This window comes from Drosophila navojoa, chromosome 2 (genome assembly GCF_054131105.1).
Source record: "Drosophila navojoa isolate 15081-1374.11 chromosome 2, UAZ_NAV_1.0, whole genome shotgun sequence".
In the NCBI taxonomy this organism is placed as follows: domain Eukaryota; kingdom Metazoa; phylum Arthropoda; class Insecta; order Diptera; family Drosophilidae; genus Drosophila; species Drosophila navojoa.
This window is the reverse complement of record NC_142890.1, coordinates 16,241,486-16,261,518: the sequence shown is the minus strand read 5'-3', so window position 1 is coordinate 16,261,518 and position 20,033 is coordinate 16,241,486. Positions and strand designations below refer to the sequence as shown.

General features: G+C 39.8%; 1 protein-coding gene and 1 long non-coding RNA gene across 22 annotated transcripts in view; one reads left to right on the top strand and one right to left on the bottom strand.

The window, feature by feature from the left end:
• The window catches only part of GluClalpha (glycine receptor alpha 1), a 48,252-nt gene extending 28,512 nt beyond the window's left edge, over positions 1-19,740 (bottom strand). For 20 of the 21 annotated variants that reach the window (XM_089265035.1, XM_089265062.1, XM_089265041.1 and 17 more), the window contains exon 1: positions 19,194-19,740. The gene's annotated coding sequence lies outside the window, so the exon portion shown is untranslated. Of the gene's footprint in view, positions 1-15,299; positions 15,416-19,193 lie in introns of those variants that run through there. The other variant, XM_089265032.1, reaches the window with a different exon arrangement.
• LOC149092191 (uncharacterized) lies at positions 14,294-14,975 on the top strand. Its single transcript, XR_016197582.1, has 2 exons — positions 14,294-14,435; positions 14,502-14,975. It is a non-coding gene; the product is annotated as an uncharacterized LOC149092191 (long non-coding RNA).
• Positions 19,741-20,033: the final 293 nt, after the last annotated feature.

The following is a 20,033-nucleotide window of genomic DNA, read 5'->3' as shown; positions in this document are numbered from 1 at the left end:
GTCAGCAGAAAGCAGCACTGATTTCGTGCAGTGTTTCGCAACACTGCCAAATAGCAGCATGTCGAGCGTGTTGAGCCTGCACACGCACACTTAAACACTGTGAGTGTGGTGTATGTGTGTGTGTGTGTGTGTAGGCGTGTGTATATAAGTATTTATTTACTTTTTTTTTCATTTTATGCCGCTCAGCGGCGCTTGTAGCTCGTTATGTTGATTGGATTTTGTGCCGCCCGCTTGTATAACGGCGAGAAAGTAGTACACACACACACACATAGATAAATACACACACACACACAGCACGCTCACGCACACTATTAAGGCACTTGCGTTGCTGGCAACGGAATAAAGTCAAGTATTGCGTTTGTGTGTTGCTCTCGCTCTCTCTCTCTCTCTCTCTCTCTGTTGCTCTGCCTGCATGCAACTGCGGCTGTGTGCGTGCCATAAAGCTGGATTCATTTTATTCTCGCCCGTCTCTTTATGTATGCAAAAATTTTGACACTCTCGTTTTCGCAGCATTCTGTTCTGTTCTGTTTTTTTTTTTTTTTTTATGTGTGTGTGTGTTTTTTTTTATGATTTTCGCATCCATTTTTTGCCTTGCTAAATTGTAAGTAAGTGGGCTTAGTAGCATTTTGCAGTTTAGTTGTGTGCGCGCGTGTGTGTAGCGCAAGGATTTGCATAAAGCCCACCTCAGCCGCAGACTTAACTTTAACATTCATCCCGGCTGCCATTTAATAAACATTTCCAATTGGCAGTCAACAACAAATGAAATTTGCCGTGTGCGCCTCTGCTCGCACAGGAAGCGGAATAAGTGCAGCAAAGAGTTCGCGTCACGGCAAAGGTCAAAGTGCACTGCAGGAAATGACGAGAAATTCAATGAAATTCACGGAGTCAACTTTACTCTGGCGCTCTTTGGCATTTGAAATGTTGTGAAAGTTCTCAGTGCCTTTATCAGAGAAATTCCAGCAAATAAATTCAAATGCCAAACAGAAATTATATTGATAGCTTTGGTGGAAATATGCCAGCTAAAATTATATGCAAGTATATGAAATAAATAATAAATAATATAAATAATAATAAAATTTAAATTTATATTGGACATTTTTACTCCAGCTAAGCCATGCACACTGCAAGCGCGATTAATCAGACTCTAGAAGTTTGTTAGTTCAATGGAAATCAGATTTAAGACATTTTGTCTTGTAATTAATTCATTAGCTGCCGTGCCTGACCTTTTCCTAAAACGATTTTTCTTCTTTAGAGAGAGAGAGAGAGTTCAGTCTAAGCACACATAATAGTATTATTGATGTTGTCGTTGTTGTAGTTTGTCAATGCCTGGGCCACACAGCATCAGCCGTAGTCAGCCAAAGGTCAGCGCGTAGCGCTGTTTCCAGGCTCTTAATTAATTGAAATGTCAATACATTGCCTACGTCGAGGCGAAAATTTTAATGAAACGGACGACCGGGCACCCGAGGGATGCGAGAGCCCAAATAATGAAGAGCTATTATTAGACACAAAAAGCAAAATCATCTATCATGGCGTGTGTGCTTGTGGAACGAGAGTGAGAGAGAGAGAGAGAGAGAGAGAGAGAGAGAGAGAGAGAGAGAGAGAGAGAGAGAGAGAGAGAGAGAGAGAGAGAGAGAGAAAGAGAGCGTACTATATTTAGAGACAACCGAAACGAATCTCAACCTTAACTCAAAATTAGCTCACATGAAAATTGAAGCTGCCTAGCACATCCACAAAATACACTGACAGAATTTATGGCCCATCGACAGGGATAACAAATTGCCAGCCTGTTACTTTACCTAGTTGGCGTCTGTCCTGTTGGGTCAATAAACTAAACTAGCCCCCAAAGGCTGGCCGATAAAAATTATACACATTTTGCCAGCCATAGAGCAAAAGAGTCGCGTGATAAGCGCGATAACCAGGCACTCGCATGTTTAGTCCGGCGAGTCCAGTGTGTTTACAAACAGGATCTGGTCACGCTTCTAACCCCAAAAATGGACACGGTGCGTGCCAAAAGCGAATACACAGACATATATATGTATGTACACACACAGAGCCTGGACACATCTACTATATCAGAAATTCCGTACGTTCTGCTGCCATTTAATGGCTGTCAAGATAAGCAGTCAGTGTGCCGGACTCGGAGGCCAAATAAATAATTGCCTTAAATTGTGTGACAGTGCTTTAGTGTTGGCTAATGCCAACATTTATTGTCCAGCTGTACGAGAAAAGTGCATTTTACTATGTATCGCAATAACACATCTATTCCACAATTGTTGTAATTGCATAAAAGGTAAAAGCTGTATTATTATGCTAAAATGTATATCAAATAAGTTTTACATTACAAATACAGTTTTGCATTGACATTCCGAGTGCTTGGCACTCCATTAAAGACATTTCTTTTTGGGAAAAATTTCTAAAATTATATATACATATATGCTTATTGAAGACATAGCATACTTCTAATTTTCTTTTCCTCAATTTATTTCAATAACCAGGGAAGCAAAAAGGTAAATAAAAACTATGTTTAATAATCGTTAAATAATATTTTTTATATAATCTATGAGATTTAAGTGAAATTTATTCTTCTGCCTTCAAGCTAATTTATACAAATTTATTATTATTATTATTGTTATTATTATTATTATTATTATCTTTTATAAAAATTACAATATATAAAAATATATATATATATATATTCTTTTTATACCCTGAACCCATTGAAAATGGGAAATCAGGGTATAATGGTTTTGTTAAAAGTATGTAACAGGCAGAAGGAGGCGTGGCAGACCCCACAAAGTATATATATTCTTGATCAGGACGACAAGCTGAGTCGATTTGGCCCTGTCCGTCTGTCTGTCCGTCCGTCCGTCCGTATGTATGAACGCGTCGATTTCAGAAGATATAAGAGCTAGAGACTTCAACTTTATTTTAAAATGTCCGTATATATCACGCGCAGATCGAGTTTATCACTAAAAAACGATAACTCATTCCGATATTTTTTTATCGATAAAAAACCTTATCGAAGATCACTTAAATAATTATATCTCCTACATCTTTCAAGCTAGAGTCTCCAAATTTAAAATGTATATTAAGATGAATTTTATACAGTTTCGGTTTTTGTTAAAATTTACCCCCCACACCTAAATCCACCCCCTCACCCTCATCTTTGTAAAAGTCGTATATCAAATACTAGAGACTTGAGCTTCGGTATACACATACATTTTAACATTATGATTACGTTCTGAAAGTTTCATTACGATCGTACGTTTAGAAATTAAATTATTAAATAAGTTTTCATTATATTGCCAACACTGCAGCGCAACCCAAGCGCAATCGCCTGTATATGTGAGTGTGTGTATGCGTGTGTTTGTTTGTATGCGTGTGTGTGTGCGTGTATTTGTATGTATGCGTGTGTGTGTGTGTGTGCGTGTGTGTTTGCTAATTATTTTTGAAATATCAGTTGCTTGTAGGGTTCAGGGGATCTCGTAGTCGAGCAGTCTCGACTAGAGCTTTCTTACTTGTTAAATATTTTTTTAAGGTAATAGCTTTATTTATTGATTTAATTTTTTTTTTTTTTTGTGGTATATATCATGCATTTTTATGGCATTAAAATCAATATTACATTTTTATGCACATATATTTATTATTTTTTAAATATATATATGTATTTTTTTGCATAGTAATAAAGTAAATGTATATTTACTCTACGTTTTTATATATTTTTTTATGCACATATTATTTTATTTAATTTTCGTCACATTATTCTTATTTAACATCATGCACATATTTTTTGCTCGCAATTTTCCTGAAATGAAATGCTTTCAATGAATTCCATCGAACCGTGGCGTTTTATCGATAAGTGTGAGCGTGTGTGGGTGTGTGTGTGTGTGTTTACGCGCTTGTGTATTTAAGCTAGTGGCACAATAATATTGCATGCATTTTTCCCGGTAAATGCATCATTGAGCTGCTGTAAGCTTATTTGCTGCACGCAAAATTGAAATGCGTGCATATTTACCAGAAGAAAAACATTTTCATAGAATGAAAGCGAGCCGAACTACGTTTGAACAGTGCCTGCCATAGCTATGTGTCCACGGAAACTGCTGTCTTGTGTTTAGGTTTTCGGTAAACCGCGCTTCCCCTCTTCATCATTTAATCCGTTTTTTATTTTTATATATCGTTTGCTGTTGACTTAACGTGCTATTGACTTGCATATTTGGCCAGGTGGCCCCGGTCTCCGTTCCATTTGTGTAATTAATAATCCACAGGCGATGGGGACGAAAAAGTTGTGATGGCGTTTGGCCTGTTTCCCCAGGCAAAGCATCCGCATTCATTGTTTTTGCCCTGTCAAGTTGTGCGACCCGCTTAAATGATTAATGAAGCCAAAAATGTCAACATTTTCTTTATGTACTTCTCTTTTCTTTTTTTTTTTTCGTTTTGCCTTTAAGTTAACGTACCTGCCAGCCCGGCAGTCCGTCAGTCATTTGGTCATTTAGTCATTTGCTGCAGCTGTCCGTCAATTATTCATTAATCAAGGTTAAACACATTAAAGTTAATATTAATTTGCTATGCCAATTAATTAGCGCAAGTGCTGCGTTCAACCTCCAGCGGAAGCTGCAACAAATTTCAATTTGCAGCTGCGCTCGAAAGTTGGCCCGTAAACAAAGTGGTAAAATGCATTGGGTAATGGTACACGTTGCCACATTGAAGCAAAGCGTTTGCAATAAGCTGCTGCCACAGGGCCATAAAACAAACGCGCGTCCCACACGAACGCCAGGGGAGGCGAAAATACCGGAAACAGGAGTGGGGAGCACGAGCAGGAGAAGGAGCTGTAACAGCAGGAGCCAGCACAACGCGAGCACAACCATGAGTAGCATGAGCAGGAGGCGGTCAATTTGACCAGCTCGGCGCTGAGTGCAAGTTGCAATAGTGTCAATTGACAATGAAAACCAAAATGCGATGCGAAGACCCCAGCTGAAGGCCCTGCCCAGCCGGGACAAGTCAGTCAGTCAGCCAGCGAGTCTGCGATTCTGGCCATAAAATCCTGTCCATTGAGCTGGCTGGTGAGCTGTTGAGTTGGCTCTATGTTAACGATTTGCCCATTTGCCGTAGCACTTGGCTGTGCCACCTTTTATTTTGTGTCCAGGAGCAGGGCCCGAGAGCTGCTGTGAGCAGCGGGTGAGGCGGGTCGTATGAGCAATGTTGGCCATTTGGCTAGCTGCTCAACTTTGTTGAGCAACTTGGGCTCTGCCGCATTTTTGGCCATGCCGCAGCTCCCGATGGAGCGTTCAATCTTCAGCTTTAGCTAGCTGCCAGAGCAACTTAATTGAAATGCTGCATTTGTTTTCGACAACTTTTCCTGTCCGGCAACACCAGCAACAACAACAGCAACAACAAATGAAATGTTCCAACTTGGCTTTAACTGTAGTTAAAGTTGTTTTATAGAATTCGCAGCAGCCATTGAGCTGATTGCTAAGAGCCGAAACGTGCCCTCGATTAATAAACCAAAGACAATCTATTTGCTCACAAATTAATAATACATTTATTAATCAATTAGGTGCATATGAATATCCCAAATGAATTGAATAAATCCAGAAAGCATTGCTCAATTTGGTTAAACAATTTATTGTATAGGAAATTGAATGAGCTGCTAAATAAGTAAACTAAAGAGATTTAAATAATTTTAAAGGAGATTAGATAAACTTATCTAAGCAAATATTATAATAAATTTTGCTGTGAATCTCTAATTGCCATGTTGCATCTATATATAGTCGCACTCTCTACATGTAATTTAAATTATTGTTTATATCTATTGCCTGGCAATTGCCACTTAGACCAAATAAAATGGAATTCTAAATAAATACGGCAATAATTATCCGGGGATCGCATAGCAAGTGCAATTAATGCAATCAAATTGCCTAAATTTGCCCATTGTGACTCTCTCCCTCTCTCTTACGCTCCCCCCACTCCTGCAACTCTACTTTACGTTCTTTCGTTTCTCGCTTTAGCTGTGCTTTAAATTCGATACAACATAAACAACACGGCACCAACTGTAGTCAAAGTTTGCTCACGTTCCATGTCCACATGCAGCTGAATGCTATTCCCGTCCCGTTGCTATTCCCATTTCTATGCCAGCGACCCGAACACCACTTCCAATCGTTCCTTCGAGTTTTGGCTTTGTTCGCTTGCCCGTAACCAGAAAATGACAAAAGCCATGTCAACAGCATCTGCAAGGGTTCGACTCGAGTCGAGTCGAGTCGGCTCGCATGGAGTGTGGGCAGTCGAGGAGGCTAAGACAATGCCCTGCCTGTTACCACAACTAGTTTAGATCCATGTGTGTGCGTGTGTGTGCGTGTGTGTGCGTGGTCTGCCGGGCTGTCCGCATCCGTGTCGCTTTTGACCAAAGTCTTGGCTTAAGCTTCTCTCCGTAGGACACTGGAGCATTGCTGGTTACGTTTCGAGCAGCAATGGACAATGGACCGATAATTTATTCATATTCGGCAACAAAAGTGCCACACTCATCTACGTGTGAGTGTGTGCTTGCCTGAATTTTTAAATAACTATAAATTTCTAAATTTACACAAGAGACCCCACACAAGCCCAACTACAAACTGAAGACACATTGCATTTGCGATAAGCCACAAAAATCTGCTCGTGCCAAACAATGGAAAATTTTAATGAATATTTTGCGGACACACAGAGTGTTGTTAATTGCCACATAAATTTGCTGGACACACCACTACACACACGCAAATGAGTAGTAAAAATGTATATATATATATGTAAGTATGTGTATTATATATTTTTATATAGAGTGCTCTTCACTCAATTTGCTTAATATTTATGTATATCTATTTGCATAATGAATGTAATCAAAAACGTTGTTCTTGTTGCTGTCGTCGTCAGTTCTTAAGGTCAGCTCTAATGTGCATTCATTTTTAACAGCACACGCTCTATATATACATATATATGTGTATATACTCGAGTCGACCGAGCTACTTTATTTAATAGACCTTCAGCATATAGACGCATTGAAATTAGACTCATTTGCATGCTAAAAACTTTGGCATTTATGAAAGTTTCATTTTAAAATAATGAGATCATAAAAGAAATTTTTACTAACCTAGCTGCGGCATGCTCTTCAAACGTAATTATAATGAAATAAAAATATTTTTACTACTACAATAACGAATTTTAATGCAAATGCAGCTGACTCGGTTATACTTAAAAAATATGGGAGCATTGTAAATAATACTAAATTAAATGAAATTAAATAAGGTTCGAGATGATTAAAAAAAAAAATAATTATATGATGTATGAAACATTAAATTCCATTATAATGATTATTAGTAATACTGTTAAACAAAATAAATAAAAAATAAAAAATAATAATAATAATAATACAAAAAAAAAAATCAATTATAAACTGAGCAAAAATAAATAGGTCAATATTATTAGAAATTTTGTAGAAAAAGTTTAGTCATAATTCTTTTTATTTTATTATTATTATTATTATTATTATTTTTTTAATTGCATTAGCATTTTCCAAAAATATGTATGAAATTTATTATTCATTACAAAAAATATTTTATTAAAATATACACATGTGCAATCATATTGCGCTATAAATATTTCAATTTAGTGTAAACACATCATGATGAGATTATTCTTATATACACACAAATTCTTTCGTTTGCATATACCTAAATTTATTTACAAATATCGTATTTTCTCAAAATTCAATTGCCGCACCGCAATTTACACTCTAGGCATGTATCAGCATTACGCTTGAATACTTTTCGTATCAACTGTGACATCCTGCCACAGCTCGAGAGACAATGCAAAAGAAAATGAGCCCCACATTGTTCTCTGGACTGTTCATTGACCATCAATCAATCAATCGGACATTCAGTGACTGTAAAGTGTACGAGAAACAAAGGCCAAAGTGTCTCAAGTGTTCGTGCATTACTGCAGCGAGCACTAACATGTTTTTCAATAACAACAATTTGCTTTTAATTGTTCACTATTATTGAATAGTCCATCGCATTCATTATAAATTTGCAATTGTCGAATCGCACAGCTATAATGCCGTCGATTAATTGGCATTCGATGCGCCTTATAGATAAATATCATTAAATCGAGTGTGTTTGCTTGGGTCGAAGGTGGAATATGGAATGCGGGATATGGGATGTGGGACATGGCGGGTTGCATAACGCATACGCCGCGTATGCCGCACGCCGATATGCCGATGCTGTTGCCGATTGTTGTTGTTGCTGCTCTTGTCGTCGACTGTGTGTGGCTTGGGTTTTGGCATTAGTGCCAAGAAATTTTGTGGAGGGACGTGCCAACTAATTGCGGCTGCATAACTTGTTGCGCTTCACCTAACCGAACCGCCAGCGCCTCGCCGCTGCGACTCAGCAATGCCAGCAAACAAACACATGTGTGTACCATATGGGTATGTGTGTGTGTATATATATCTGCTTGCCGCAGACAGATTGTGGGACAGCGGCTGTCGCTTGTCTAAGAACTACAGCCAACAGCAACAACGAAAACACAAGGCCAGCGGGCGAATTGCATTAGCTATAGTGCACTCATACGTATATATGTATGTATATATGTGTATGTGTGTGTGTGTGTCATGTTTCTGCCACGCCCACGCTAAAAGCCGAAGGCCATATCGCTTGTTGTCTGTTTACCATAAACAAAGTCAAAGTGTCTTTGGCAAGCAGCTTGACAGGCATTTTTGTTTGATTTGCCAGCAAAGGCTCGGCGAACCTTCGTTGCTAATTAAATAAATTGTTCGCCTGGAAGCCACGACATCCGCATACCCTATCTGCAATTAATTCCACATTCTGCCCTGCAGCTAGAGCCGTTTGCCAGCTCTAAATGCAATTTGATCTGCCCGGCAGTCAGCTTGAGCGCGGCTAAGTGAACTGTCAATCAGCCAAGTGCATAATTAAAATGAGAAAGTATTACTCTTACAGCTCTTAAGCAGCCTTACCGACTGGCGCATACCCAGCAAAGGTCAGAATTCAAATACAACAAAACTGATATATTTATTTGGCAAAGCCGTGAAAGATTCTATGGTATTTCGTATGTAATGATTAAGAAGAAGTTTAATATTCAGCTAATAGATATAAATATTGCCATGGCTATTTAACTATATGTATTTATATTCCGTTTACAATGAAATGCTCATATTAATAGCCATTTTTCAATTCTCCACTCTTAAGCCTTGATCATTATACATATAGAAATGAACTCGAGCATTACTCGAGCATGTCGCCAACATGAAGCTTAAGTGCTTGGAATGTTGTCCAGCAGCATCATCGACAACAACAACAACAACAACTACAACAACACCAGCGACGACGACAGTATGTTGCATAAGTCAGTGAACCGCAAACAGAGAGCAGAAGCAAAAGCAGCAGGAGCAACAGCAGGAGCTCACAGCCCGGGCAGGCTGTGGCCGCTGACTGGCTAAGAGCTTAATAAAATTATGTGACGATGATTGCTGCTGGAGCATGCCAAAGAGTGAAAGGTTGCGAAATTACAGGAGACGCTCGTTGGGCGAAGAGGGGCGGGGGGAGTGCGCAGCAAAGGATGACGAAGGGGATGAACTTCAATGGCTTGTCCAGTTGCGGATGTGGATCGTTGGCCGCCTGCAAAATGGCCGCCTCGCCAGCTGCTTCCGCTATAGCAGATGCAGATGCAGCTGCAGCCGAAGCTGCCACTTGAAAAACGCATTAATGGTGCAGTTTTTTGTGCTATTTGTATGCGTATTATATATATATGTATATGTGTTATATATATATGTATATGTGTAAGTGCACACATGTAAACTTATGGCCATACATATGCAGTTGTATGGCTGCCCTATATGCATGCCAGAGTGGTTTGTTGATTGCATGTTAAAAGGCTGCCTCTGCCTTTGCTGCTTCTGCTGCTTCTGCTTCTGCTGCTGCTTCTGCTGCTGCTTCTGCTGCTGCCAGCTTCGGCTGCATCGTCTGCCATGAAATTTAATTAAAAACTTGTGTGCCATGAAATTACATTTCGACGTGCGTACGAATCTCTCTCTCTTTCTCACTGTCTATCTCCCTCTCTGTATGTGTGTGCTTGAGTGTGCCAGCAACAGCAGCATCTGGAGCACGTGCAGCGCCCAAAGGTAGGCAACGCACAAAGGCAACTGCTTGATTTTTATATTACAGAAAAAGAGGATTCAGCAGAGGTGGAAACAAAATAGGGAACTCGTCCAAGTGCTGCCAGCAGCCATCGGTATATGGAAATGGCCGTCTTCCTGTGCACATCACTGCAATTGCCGTTGCGCACATTGCAGCTATCACGATCCACTCGATGCTCCACTCCTGCACAGGAAATGGTCACGACATCGAGCCGCTCGAATCCCAAGGCCATATGGGTAACAATGATATATATTAATTTATAATTTATAATTAATTGCTGGAACGGATAAAGGGAAAAAGCGGATTGCAACCGATGGAGATTGCTTAAAAGAGTTATGTAAATATCCCACAAATTTCCTTAACTTTATACCGCAACTAAAAGACGGTGCTACATAAGATTTTTCATTTCCGATTAGAGATTAGTTCCACAGAATGACTTGAAATAATGAATATTCATAATAGATTTTTCATTTATTTATAAATATTTAATAACTTAAGTACATATATCGCATTTACATAAAATGGACAGCACATTCCACAGACCCATCTGGGTCCATATTTCACGATAATGATAATTCTATAAAATAACCATTTATGAAAATATTTATAAATATATCATGAGCAGACATGGGCCTCCATAAAGTTCCTAAAATATGTGCGCCAGTTCACAAAATATTCATCAAAACCAATTTCGTGTTTAGTAAAACATTTCCCAGTCGTAAATTGCGCCCGATGTAAATTAAGCTAAAATATTTATGTGGAGTCAGCGCTAATCCAATTGCTGGACGCCAATTATGCTAAGCTTGACGTTCTCGGCTGATAACCCTTTTATGAAAGCGCATTATGAATGCAAATCTGCCTGGGGGAAAGGCAGCAATCAAATTGCAGCACCTCGCTTCTTTTTGTGTGCCGCATTTCTATTTATAGTTGTTGTTGTTGTTGTTTGTATTGTGGTTGGTGGTGGCATTTGTTATTCAAAAATCAGGCTGGACTGTGTGAGCACTGAGCGCTGGACGCAGTTAGAGAATTTCAATTAAGCATTGCACATACGCCGTGTGACACAAAGACAGCAACAGCTGCCTGCCACTGGAATCCGCTTAAAACTTATTCAATTAAACTTCCAGGCGAAGCAAACACCAACAGACGACAAATTCGAGTCGTAAAAATGCAAAGTAAATGCTATAAAGCGAGCTGGCTCTATTATTTGTAGCACAACAGTGACAAACAACTGGAAATGCCCTTTCCGAGTGGCTCAATTGGAGATATGTCAAAATTTCATATATATATTATAATAATATTAATAATTGAGCTAAGATCAAGCCAATATTGATAAACTTCAGAGTAGGCTAAAGATAAAATCTGAATTTTTATTGAATTCTTCAGTCCTAAGCTTCTTTTGAGAAATGTTGAATATATTTTAAGAAATTGTATTATGCGATGTAAGGGAAGCTCAGCTCAGTTCGTTTACGAGATTCGTTTTTGGTTTTATAGATAACAACATAAAATATTCGCCGACTTCAGCGATTTCAATTGAATGTTCTATACGAAACCTAAATCAATGGATGTATCCAGTTTTATGATTATGGAAGGAATAACCGGCGGGTTCTCCCAGCACTGCAATAGTCGGGAGGATGCATAAAAATAAATAGTATGTACTATTTTCTTTAGTTTATGACTGCAGCAGTGCAGCACATGCTGCGTGACTAAGCTGTGGGACCCGTGCATAAAGTGTATATAAAAATATGCACATAAAGCGTCTATAATAAATTCCACAGTATGAGCTGTGTGTGAATGTGTTGCTGTGTGTGTGTGCAGGACAATAAACTCTGTGAATGGCAAAATAAAAATGCGGTGCATAAAAATAAGTTGGCAGTTGTCTGTTGCTGCGGCTCCTGCTGGGTGAATGGCCAGGTGGGCATATAACTTGTCTCTACAGGGTATATATGGGGTATGCGAAGACACGCTAAATAGCTTAATTGACTCTGTTAATTTATTGATAAGATACTAATGCACAAATAAATGATAAATGATAGAGATAACAAAGCTGATTTGATATTAAAATATATATTTTTTTTTTTTAGCTTTGACTCGAGTTGAGTTTGGTTCTCAATATTTAGCAACTCTCTCACAATTGAAAATTGTCCAAAGTAACAATATTTCGATGAATTGCCGCAGCATAGGCTGCATGAAAGTAATTTCATTTATCTGCTTATTGTTTGGTATCTTTACAATGTTGTCCGAGCAATGAAAGCTAATGAAATTCAAATTTCCTGTGCCATGCATTCCATTTTGCGCAACTACAACAGCAGATGGCGCCACTTAAAATATGCGAGCTCTCCCACAGAAAGGGTATTTATGTAGTACATTATTTTTAACGACTCTGCAGCCATTGTTGTTGGCAGAGCTCCCGCTGCTGCTGCTGCTGTTGCTTCTGTTGCTGCTGATAATAATCTGCAAATCAGCTTAAAAGGTACGGTGAAAATATCACAGTTCCACAAACAACTTGAACCGTATAACTTTACAAATCAAAAACTTTTTGAATACGGACCAGTTGTCCAATCCAGCGAGCCTTCCACTCAGCCCCCGCGCCACTTGAGCTTTTGTTGTTGTTGTTGTTGTAGTTTTTTTTCGGAATGCTTTTATTTAACATTCATTTTAGCATTTTGTTTGCTATAGTCCGTGGCTTTCGTTTGACTATTTATATACGTATATGTATATGTATATGTATATGTGTAGTATATGTATATAAATATGTGTTGTTCTCGCTGCCCGCAGACGCCACAACAAAGCACTTTTATTTATTTATTTTTATTTTGTGTGTGTGTGTGTGTGTGTGTGTGTGTGTGGATGAGTGTATTTGGGTGCTGGTGCTAGAATGCCGGAAACGTGACTTATTTGATATTTATGTACTTTTTAGCCAGCGACAAAACTAAAATCCTCGCATTTTGTTTATGCAATAAAAAGCAAAGCGCCGTCTCGCATCGCTTCGCCTTGCCTCGTTCCAAAGCCACAAAATTTATACAATACAAAACAATTAGGGAAGAGCATGGGGAAGAAAAAGAACCCCACACACACAGATACACGCACATACACACACACACATTGTCATGTGACAGGCATTTTATGTTTTTTAATTTCTAGCTGGCGCTTAATTAGAAAGAATTTTTTTGTTGTTCCTTTTTGTCCAAGTACGTGCTGAGCCCTGTGCCACATGGCGTATGTGCAATATGCAAATGCGACTGCATTTTGCATTCAGAAATTGAAATCAACGAGCTTACAACTTGATAGGTTTTTATGCCCCGTTTTAGTTGTCACGCCCGCTACCCTCTCTTCCCCAGCCCCCTTCCTCCTTTCGCAGCCATTCGTTACGTTTCGTTGCGCTTGCCGTTTCCTTTTTTTTCCCATATACCCACACTCACACACACACACATGTCATGCAGTTGTTGTGCTTGCTGTTTGACATGCATCGATTACATAAATGGAAAACAGTGGCAGGGAGGCGGCTGCGGGTAGTTGTATGGGACGACATAAGTCACGAAGCTCTTGCTAATGATGAGCACCATCATGATTTTTCAATTAACCGAATGAGCAGAAGGTTGCCACTGTGCAGGCAGCAGCATGTCATTCCCGCTCATTCGATGTGGCGCAACAACGAGCCATGGCGCATATGTGACAATCACAGCAATGACACAGAGAAAAGATAGAAGTAGAGACAGAGAGGGAGAGAGAGGGAGGCAGCGTGAGAAAAGGAACTAACGAGGATTGGCAACAGAAGTCGGAATCACTGAATAGAGCGTCGCAGCAAAGGTACACAAATTATTAAGATTGCACGAGATAATACGAAATGACTCAGAGAGCAAGCACAAAACTTTTCATGATGAATAAAAAAAAACAGATCTGACGCCAAACAACAAATAGCACTAAAGCTGAGCTAGACAGAGAGCTACTTTTTGCTTACGAATTTCCATGAGAATTAATATAAAGGAAAATACAATAGTGTTGTAAACTTGAACTAAAACTTAGTCTTTGAGTAAGCCAAAGATCTGGGCTGGGGATGGAGATATTTTGACAGAGAACTCATATTTTGAAGCACATCACAATAAGTGACAGTAAAAATAAATGACAGAAATGTAAGTACAGTTAAATTTCGTCATTTATCAACACAGGTTTGAAGTTTCACTCTGAAAATAAATCACATCGAGTAGGCTTTGAAATAATAATTGAATTTATTTTCTTCACGTTGCAAAACAATTTGTTGTAAGTAAGAAGTTTTTTGTTCCATTAAAAACACCTTAAATAAAAACTGTTTTATAAATTTGAAAGCGATACGTAACCATGTCCGAGGGCGATCAACTCATTAAGATCTTTCCGGAAACGGATCTAACCGATATTCAGCGCATCGAACTGAATGCCGCGCGGGAGATGCTGTTGCGTAGCACCCGGGAAAAAGAACTGGAGGCCATGAAAAATCCTAAACCCCAATCACGTATTGAGGCCAGGGATCAACTATCGCCCTGGGGAGCTGAGAATACGGAAAAGCCGTGTAAATCCACATTCATAACACCCCTTGATGATTTTCTGTCCCTCGAATAGCAAGCGGAGTGAGGGGGCAGCGCACAGATGACCAGCCAAGTGTGCCTAAGATGCTGACCAGCAACAATTACATCAAGCGCCACCATATATAGAGAACATTATAATGCTGAAAGGGAAATAATGCCCAACTAAGCGTCTAATGCAAACAAAGTGCCAACATTTGACTCTTGATGAATGTGCAGCCAATAAATCCATTTATGCTAAGCACTTGCTTATTATTATAATCCGCAATGCTGCACACACGTATACACACAACACACACACACACACACATACAGTCAACACATCAACATTTAACCCTAATTTGCATTTATGTGCACATGAAAGCTGTTTGGTTTATGGAGGGGACCCGAAACCGCTTTGAAGCCTGGCCTCGGCGATTACCTGGCGAGTGCTTTTGTGTCTTTAGCTCTGCATAAAAGCAATAAAGGCAATTGGCAAAAAAAAAAAAGTAGTTAAGCGCACACACACGTGCACACATTAATGTATAGGCGGCACACTAATACACACAGCTACTTATAAACTCACCTTAATTAAACGTGATTAAGTAGATTTCCTCGTTTTTCTGCTCAACGAACTGTTTAGTTGTCGATGTGTTTGTTGTTTTAGTTTTTTCTTTTTTTTTTGCTTTTCTCTTTTTTTGTGTGTGTACGGTTGTATGCACGTATATAATTGTGTGTGGCCTGTGCTTATTAGTGTACATACATATATATTATGCACTTAGTCGACAGTCGGCATAACACACTTGATTAACCAGTTGGCAAACACATTATATGGGTATTACGTCTAGAATTCGATATTTTGTATTTATGGTAGCATATCAATTTAATTATTGTCATTGTCATTGTCATTGTCGTTGCCATTGTCATTGTCATTGTCATTGTCATTGTCATTGTCATTGTCATTGTCATTGTCATTGTCATTGTCATTGTCATTGTCATTGTCATTGTCATTGTCATTGTCATTGTCATTGTCATTGTCATTGTCATTGTCATTGTCATTGTCATTGTCATTGTCATTGTCATTGTCATTGTCATTGTCATTGTCATTGTCATTGTCATTGTCATTGTCATTGTCATTGTCATTGTCATTGTCATTGTCATTGTCATTGTCATTGTCATTGTCATTGTCATTGTCATTGTCATTGTCATTGTCATTGTCATTGTCATTGTCATTGTCATTGTCATTGTCATTGTCATTGTTTGCTGCCACTAATGAGCTATTTCCGCAATGCATTAGCGAAAAATTATTACTTGAAAAATATTTCAATTGTGTTATCGATATATATATGATATTTCTTTTCTAAATATTCTAAATATGATGAGTCTTAGTATAAGAAACATCAATGCAAATGCGTTTTAGTGTGTAATTCTATTCGTCATCGACGGAACTCATCAAAAGTACTGGGGGAATCTAGCTACTCATCGTTGGCGGCGCACGTTGTTGTAATTTAGTTTCATTTGCGCATGAAAATGAATTTGTATTATTGTTTGCATTAATTTGCCTTATTAATTACATTTATGTCCATTGCCGACAACGACGATTGTTTCTATTTCTTTATATATATAAATATATATATTTTTTGTGCTCTCTGGCTGTGGTACAGCTCTCCCTAGGGGTAATTTGAGCACTGGCTGTGCGGGCAATCAAATAAATAATGAGACTGCTGCTGCTGCTGCTGCTGTTGCTGCTGCTGCTGCCACAGTCGCTGCCTCCGTCGCCTACTTCAAGTTTGTTTAATATGCGAAAAACGTTGCAGAACTTTTGCAGCTACTTGTCGTCGGCGGCGACGCCAACAACAATATTGTTGGTGTGTTTGTTGTTGTTGTTGCTGTTGCTGTTGCTGTTGTGATTGTCTATGGCAAGTTGCCTTTATTATTTGTTGCTGCTCGTCTGTATATTTCTATAATTGCCTTTTGCCTTTGTCTGCGCTCAGCGCCAAGCATCTGTATCTCTGTATCTATGTATCTCTATCTGCAGCTGCCTCGAGTATCTCAACATTTTTGTAAAATTGTTGATTGCTCTCCCCAATTCAGTTCACTCGCTCCTCTTCTTGTTGTTGCTGTTCATATTATTTATTTTTGTATTTTTTTTTTGACATTTTTCACTAGGGACAAAGTTCAGTGGGTACTTTTATTTATTTTGTATTTTTTGAATTTTCTTTCGTTTCGATAAATGCATTTGATGCCCTTTGACGATTTCGCTTGCATTTCAAATTGAATTCAATTTGCCACGTGGCGTATGAGCAATGCAATTATGAGCTTATTCAATTTCGAATGAAAGCTGCTTGTATTACGACCTGTCACAGTTGGCTTTGTAGCTAGTTTCTGTGATTTGTGGTTCTAAATTGCTTCTGAATCGAACCTCATCAGTTGGCATTGATGCTAGAAGCTTTAATGATGGTTTACTTTAAAAGAGTTTGAAATTGTTAAAGTTTGAGCTGGTTTTACAACTATATTGCAAGTGAAAATACCTTGAACTTCAGCTAGATAAGGGATATATGTAGATAGCAAATATTTATATATCAGATAGATTTCGAAACAAGATTGGAATGTTAAAGATTTTTAATTGATATATATTAATGAGTAGAGCACGAGGACTACTTATCGGAGTACTCATACAATTTTTCAAGCACATTTCTATTACTTGAACAGGAAAAACATATTCGATATGTCATTGTATGATTGACTTAAAAATAAGGCCATAAATATTGTATATCAAGCCAATGTAGAGCTCTTCAATAAATATGAGCATAAAATATTATTAGACATGGACTAAAAATATTCCTGGAAGCATTTCAAAAAGTGGCTCGCTAAGTGAGTTCCATAATACATAGCCATAAAGTTGTATTTTTGGCCAGTCACTTAGGTTGAGCTGCCGTCGACTACTTGCGAAACTCTCCGGCGGAACTGGGCGGGAACGTGGGAGCAGTGAAGTGAAGTAAGAAAAATAAAATAAAAACAACTTAAATGTCAACTCGCAAAAGCTAAAACACTTCACAATCAACTTGTGCATAAAACTCGCTGCGCTGGAAACAAAAAAAAAAAAAAAAAAAAGCAGAAAAAGAAATCGTACACACAAAAGCCCGCGCACGTCAACCTCAAGCAGCGCACTAGGCCACGTTGATTTACACTCACACACACACACAGACTCATATATAGAGAGTGAGAGAGAGAAAGATAGTGAGTCACACACATGCTGAGCGCAATAACAACAATAAAAGAAAGCAAAATGGAAGAAAGAACGAGAATAACAACAAGCAAACAACGAAAAAAGACTTCCGTGTTGATTGTTTTGTTTTGCTTGTGCGAACGGAGACGACGTCAACGTCAACGACAAGCGCCATAAAAAGCGACTACGTCTGCGAAAATCACTTTAAAAACAAGTGAAAGGCGAGCAGAGTGTACACCGCACACACACAGCATCATGGAGCAGTCAGTGGACTCAAACCTGTCCATCAACAAAACTATTGCAACAATAAACAAGAACAATTTGACAATTGAAGTGCTGCCCCAAGACAGTAGCAAAGGCAACAACAACAACAAAAAAGAGAAGTAGAGAGCCAAGAACTCAGCCAGAACTACTGTGAAGTAGTCGATTGGCTGGTAGGATTGCTGGAGGATGGGCGGAGGGGGGCGGAGGGGGACTGGCCTAGGCACTTGAGCACAGTTTCCGGTCATTTACACGTACACATGCCGCACATGGCATGCCAATCTCAGCCTGTATGTGTATGTGTGTGTGTGTGTGTTTGTGTGTATTTTGCTGACACACTATCCTACATTTTTATTGGCTTTGCCCATCAAGCAGCCGCCCATTGCTCTAATTGTGGCACAGCTTCAGCTGCTGTTATCGTTATCTCAATGGCCGCAAGGTCAGTTGTTCAAGAAAATTCAATTTCGATTCACGTAATTGTTTAGTTTTGTTTACACATTGTATCAATTTTCGCCAAGCGGGAGCCAACGCTCAAAAATTGGCCAACACAATTAGCACACAGACTCGCACTCGCACTCGCACTCGCACACACACACAGAGACTCGCACACACATACACAGAGACACTGGGACAATAAATAGCGACAGCAGCAAAGAAATTGCTGAGCTAGCAGCAGCATAAAAGTATGCTACGAAAAATTACAAAAGGCAACTGAACCAAAAACTCAGCACAACTGGGATGCCAATTGCTCTGCACAGGCTCCACGTGCAGACCAGCTGAGAGCCGAGTGTGCGAGAAGAGAAGAGAAGCGCGTATCGAAAGAGAGCGCATGCTGCTCTTTGCGCAACTGCCGCGTGTTGTTCTTGGTGTTGCTGCTGCTGCTGCTGCTGCTGTTGCTGCTGCTGCTGCCTCCTGTAGGATCAGGGTGTGGTGAGTATGCTGCCAGCACTCGGTTCTTGCTCTTGCTGTAAAATTAATGCTGCGCCCTACCTGCTGCTGGCGTCGCTGTCGGCGTCGCTGCTGTTATTACTGCTGCTTCTGCTGCTGCTGCTGTTGGTGGCGGCTTCGGCGTTGGCGGCGGCGGTTGCCGTTGAACGAATTTTTCTGTCGCTGCGCTGCGCGTTTTCCACTGTATTTTTTTGTATGCTTGCTTTCTTTTTAGCTGATATGTGACACGCAGCGCTCGCACACACACACACACAGGCACAGACACAGGCACAGGCACACAGACACACACTCACAGTTACACGCGCGCGACACTTTTGCCGTGTTGTTGTTATTGTCACTGCTTCTGCTGCTGCTGTTGCTGTTGCTGTTGCTGTTGTTGTTTGTGTTTCACATTTTATCACACACGAGTATTACATGTGCTGTGCTCTTCCTCTTGTTGTTGTTCTTCTTCTTCTTCCACTCGATGGGCGCTCTGCAGGCAATTTGTGTATTTTCTGTTTATGACTATCTCGATACGCTGCTGTTGCGCTTAGCCGCTGCACAAACCGCACACGTCAACTGTCTGTACCTGACTGACTGGCTGGCTGAGCATGCCAAAGAGTCCAGCGCGTCCACAAAAGCTGCTGCTGCTGCTGCTGCTGCTGCTGCTGCTGCTAGCGCTGCCACAGCCATTGTTCGAGAGAGAAAGAGAGAGAGCGATAGTGAGAGAGCGGGCAGCAACTCGTGAGCGAGAGCAAAATCGATGGAAGCGCCGACTCCGTCGGAATGTGGATGCTGCAAAGCGAGAACAGCGCCAACATCTTCGTTCGGCTCTTCGTGAATTTTTCTTTTTTGTTTGGCTTGGTGCACGCCTCAGTCGCTGCCGGCGTCGCTGCTCGCTGC